The following is a 5563-nucleotide window of genomic DNA, read 5'->3' as shown; positions in this document are numbered from 1 at the left end:
ATTGTTCACACAGACAATTACGCTTACACTGTAACTTTCACAGTTGTCCCGGCAGGTAAGTGTGGATATACCTATTATAGTCATAGGGCGGGCATTCGGATTTTGAAATATACATCTATTAGACATCTTTTAGACATCACCAAGATACGATAACGATATGTTTAAGATCTAACCTGTCAAATTGGACATTTGCGCGATTCTGGAGATACTCTTGAACGATTTCCACAGGATATGACTTAGAGATCTAATTCACATTTAATAGATATTATTATCTTACTCTATCTAGCGTAAAAGTGACATTGGTTGCCCGAATTGCGCTGCAAAAGAGAACTAGTTGATATCTAAACTATAACGTATCTAGAATGGATCTAGTACGTGTCGTCTCTTGTGAATATCTTGAAGTTCGAATACGGCAGATACAGTCTGTTACAATCTGTCTAGTGGGCTTTTTTTAAACAGGGTAAAGTAACATAGTTCTTTAACTTAACCATGACCTTAATTTAATTAATAAACTAAAATTCGGACTTTATTAACTTTCTAACAAAATTTTAATCGCCAGCAATGTACAGTCGACGTCAAAAATATATTTACACTATTGCACCTTACTCCTTTGTAATAAGGCGAAAAATGTAAACATATCTTTGACGTCGACTGTACAGCAAAGTAAATTGACAAGTAAGTACTAGATACATAACATGAGGAAACCGAATAATTTTAACAGCGTATTCCTGATCGTATTTAGAGACAAAAATGTCCTATAAACTTTTTTGAATTTCGCCTAGTTTCAGAGATAATATTAATTAAAAAAAAAAGCAAGTTGTGTATTGTTACATATTGTAAAAGGCCTTTTGATGATGATGTTGCTGCTATGGGACGTAGTCTAATAATCCTTATTGATAGATGTTAAAAAGTGATAAGTAACACTTTGCAAAAAGTAGGTTTTACGAAAAAAAAACGTAAAAATCTATTTTAAGTGACAAGTTTACAGATAACATTATTTTTTTTTGGCGATATTGACCTAAGTTCATATTACATTTTTTCCTTCTTATGACCTCAGAAACGCGTGGTTAAATTTATTCGGTTTCCTCATGTTACACCGTGTATAGGGTCATTTTACTAAACTGTTTATTTATTTCAGTTTATGATTTGTACGCTCTACTTGTGTTCATCAGTTTTTACAGGGAAAAGGAGTGAAGTAAGTAAACTTCTGTATAAAGGGGCCCACTGATTAACAGTCCGCCGGACGGTATCGGCCTGTCAGTTAGAACAAAATTTTGACAGTTCCGAACAACTGACAGGCCGATACCGTCCGGCGGACTGTTAATCAGTGGGCCCCTTTAGACAGAAACAATTGTAAATATTAAATGTTTCTTTTTAAAAATAAAGGAATGTCTCCTTTAAGTAAAATGAGCCAGCTTAAGGATTTAAGGTAGTTTCCCTCCAGGGCCCGACTTATCTGTCCACCCTGTATAAGGTCAATACCTTACCTAGAGTCATTTTACTAAAATGTTTTTTTTTTCTTTTCAGTTTATGATTTGTACGTTCTACTTCTGTCGTACAGTTATGACAAGGAAGAAAGTGACACTCCACGTACCCCGTAATGAAGTTGTCGCATTTTATACACCAAACCCGTAACTATAAGAATGTTCCTAAACTTTGGTATAAGTAATAAATAATCAAATAATATGGGACTTTTTTTTACTGAAATCTATAAAGCAGTAAGTTCTATATTAGGTACGTAGACAACGATATATCTTATACCTTTAAACTAGCAATCCTTGTATATATGTACCTATACAGTGTGTTTTCTGTAACAGGAGCAATAAATTAAACTGTAGGCTGGACTCCTCAAACTGACCAACATTTGTTCAGCAACTTTTGAAAATAACTCATGTTTTGATTTTTATTACACTTTAAAGTTTATTCTAAGACGCATGTATTGCAAATTTTGTTATGTTAAAAGCATGACAAGTAACGTCAAACACACTGATGTCAGCGTACATTGAAGGCAATATTTATTTTGTAGGAAAAAGAGGAATTCTAAAGGATTCATAATTTTTAAAAGTTGCTGAACAAATGTTGGTCAGTTTGAGGAGTACAGCCTTTAGTTTAATTTATTGCTCCTGTTACAAGAAGCACCCTGTATATGACGAAAGGATGGGAAATGGGCGCAGTACCTCGACCTTCACAGCTATTATAAATTACTTAAATTTGTATGCTACCAGTGGGTGAAATAAGCTTCCGGACTCGTTAACCATATTAGTGCCTACTATATTTCAGTACTAATGAAGTTGGAAGAAATAATTGAGCTAAGCGGCGTCGTCCGAAACAAAAGTGCATACTCTCTGTCAACATTCATTTCGTACTCTCTGCATGGCTGAACAGCGTGTGTGTGTGCTATCAAAATCTTTGCAGACTCTACTACAGTGCTCAATTCTATGTATATTCATTCGTCTATGGAACAATCCAATTATTTGTTCATTCTTTCATCTAGGTACACAGATAATGGAAATATCTAATTTTGGCAAATCAAATCCGATTTGTAAAGTTTTATTATCGGCGGATGCGCGACGAATATCATAATTAACTGATAACCGACAGTATACCAATACTAGTAAATAGCTGCTTCACACACGTCGGAGTCACCCTCACCATGCGAGTCTTACTTCTATTATTTTTGCTGGCCCCTCTTGAAGTCTTTTGCAGACATCCGAACCGCCGAGTCCAGGTTAAGTAGTTATAAATTCGGTTAAGAAGTGCTTTTATCTTTTGAAATAAGGTTTTATTTGCACCTATTCTACGAGTATATGTAATATGTCAATGTTTGCACCATAGTAAAGCGGCCAAGAGGCCTCATACAATTTGGGATAAAATGGGATACCTACATACTTTAAGTAATATTGAAGTGAAAACTTCTTTAGCGGCGCTGTGCACTTTTTGTGATGGGGTAAAAATGTTAAACTCGCGACAGGTCACGTGACCGTAAGACGTAAGATTCGTAAGACGTAAGATTTCATGATGGGGAAAAAATGTTAAACTCGCAAGAGCGTAAGAAAAACTGTTACAATGTCATTGAGTTTTCACTTCTGCCGGCACTCCCGGAGTGCAACCCGTTGTTTTTTAAAGATTAAATATGTAATGTCTATTTAAAAATACATCCTGTACGTCGGACAGCGGACGTACTCATGATCAACGTCTAGAGTATTTTATAAAATATTCATTACAATTTTCAGCGAATTCTAGAAGCGAGGCAGAGACGACGTCATAACCCTCAATTTGTAACTATATTATATTTATTCGTTTTTTTATACTGACAGATCGGTATCGTACCGCTGTGACTTCTTATTCTTATAACAATTGTTCGATCGGTCCGCTATTTATTTATTTCTACCGTAATTTCAGCCAGAATTGCTCAAGATGCTGACAGAGGTAATATCGTATCATATATCATGTTTCTTTGATTGTTAAAGAGAGAAAAACACAAGTCATGAGAGTCGTCATTTAATCCATAAAATTAACATTTATCCATCGGGTGTATCAGGTATTTTAAGCGGGCCACAGACCATCAGTTTTAACTGTTCAGTCAAACTGTTCAGTTAAAACTTTATCTAATGAAATTTCGATTAGATCGTCAGTTCAACTGCACAGTTCAAGATTTGCCTACACACGTACGTTTTAACTGAACAGTTTGACTGAACAGTTAAAACTGATGGTCTGTGGCCCGCTTTATACCGATCAAAAACGGATTTAAAGTCATTATTTACGCTTAGGCTTGGGGAATACAAAATAGCCATTATGTTTATATAGGTACGTCTTTCAGTTTAAATTATTTTACTAAGAGAAGAGGTGAAATAACTTTCTAGTTATTTTCTTTGTCTTCTGAACTCGCACCCAATATCACCAACAATATGTAGTTAACTATGTGCGATGGGTATACAGTGTGGAAAGATAAGTCGGGCCCTGGAGGGAAACTACCTTAAATCCATAAGCTGGCTCATTTTACTTAAAGGAGACATTCCTTTATTTTTAAAAAGAAACAAAACTGCATTCATAGATTTTTTTTTTTCTTAAATTTTGCTTGTCTAAAAATCTTGAGTACTAAATATTAGATTTTATGGATATTTTGTACGACAGACGAGTGTAAGACCTTATGTTTCCTGGAGAAATGTTATCATTAACATTAACTGTATCGACTAGTGTAATAAAATTGCGAGTGTTTATTTTTTGCAATTTTTAGTCGGTTCGAGTCCCGGGCGAGGCAAGCGAGTTTTAGAAAATCTTTTCATGCAGTTTCATGCTTGTCACCCGACGAAATGACATTTGCGGCTGCATTACAGGCCCCGCGCATAAAGTATAGGGGGCAGCATAGGAGCCATCAGATTTTTAGCGCGGGGCATAAATGTGTCGTTTATGCTTCCGATGTAGCCCACAAGATGGCAGAGCATACTCTGCACAAGGAAACGTACCGACGAGAACGGTAGACGGTATTAGCACTTGCTTTGGCAATGTACATGTGCACATATGTTTCCGATTGAGGCCACAAGATGGCAGACCCTCCAACGCGCACGGTCCATTAAGCACGATATTGACAAACATTTTAGGGAAATGATTAGCTCAGTTCTGTATGTGTCTGAGATCTCAGGAGTTAAAATCCTAAAGCAAAATATATTTTTGTGCTTTTTATTTCCCTATATTTTTTTACTAAGTATATTTTAATTCTACCTATTTATACCTATATATTTTATGTTCATTTCAGAATTATACCGCTGTCGGCGAACTTTTAAGTGCGACGTTGGAAAAGATTATGGTATTTATTTATAGTAGATATTTTATAATATGTTTCTTACAATTTCCTTGAGATAATTCGCAATATTCGTGGATTCCGTCCCTCAAAAGGAAAAAAACGGAACCCTTATAGGATCACTCGTCAGTCTGTCTGTCCGTCTGTCACAGTGTATTTGCTGCACTACTGGACCAATTAAGTTGAAATTTGGTGCACATCTGGGGGCACGGCCGTGCCCCCGCCAAGACGAGACAAAGGGCAACAGGCAGTGCCTATCTTTTCTCGGCATGTTTCGTCATTCGTCGTCTTTTCCAACCTTCGTAATTTCTGCTTGAATAATCTAAAATAAGCTGAAATTTTTAGTATACCATGTAGTGAGTAGACTTATCAAAAACACCAAGTTTTATATAGGCTACCTATCATACTTTAGCATTTAATAGAGACCTTAATTTTCACTGTTCGAATCATATGAACTTCGTGTCATATACACACTACTTCCTGAAGTCTTAGAAGGCTGAAATTTGGCATGTAAAGATGTATATGTAAACACATCTGGTGACCATACAGAAATCTGTAACTTTCGCCCTTAAAATGGGCGTAGGTAGATACTTAAAACACCTATAAACCTGAAAAAATTGATTCCAGAAGTCCTAGAATCGTGAAATTTTGTGATTAGAATGCTAATAAAAAATGTTTTCGAAGTGCAGATTTGAACTGGCTTCACAAAAACCAGCTAAGTAGCGCCCTCTATATTGGCCAGTGGCGTGCACAGAGATTTGA

General features: G+C 36.0%; 1 long non-coding RNA gene across 1 annotated transcript; it reads left to right on the top strand.

Annotated features, from left to right (window-relative positions):
• The first annotated feature begins 2608 nt into the window (after positions 1 to 2608).
• On the top strand, positions 2609 to 4807 carry LOC134676036 (uncharacterized). The gene is made up of 3 exons (XR_010099870.1): positions 2609 to 2728; positions 3234 to 3278; positions 4757 to 4807. It is a non-coding gene; the product is annotated as an uncharacterized LOC134676036 (long non-coding RNA).
• Positions 4808 to 5563: the final 756 nt, after the last annotated feature.

The sequence above is a fragment of the Cydia fagiglandana genome, chromosome 23 (genome assembly GCF_963556715.1).
Source record: "Cydia fagiglandana chromosome 23, ilCydFagi1.1, whole genome shotgun sequence".
NCBI classification, from domain to species: domain Eukaryota; kingdom Metazoa; phylum Arthropoda; class Insecta; order Lepidoptera; family Tortricidae; genus Cydia; species Cydia fagiglandana.
Note: the sequence above shows the minus strand (reverse complement) of the source record. Positions and strands in the feature narration are given on the sequence as shown.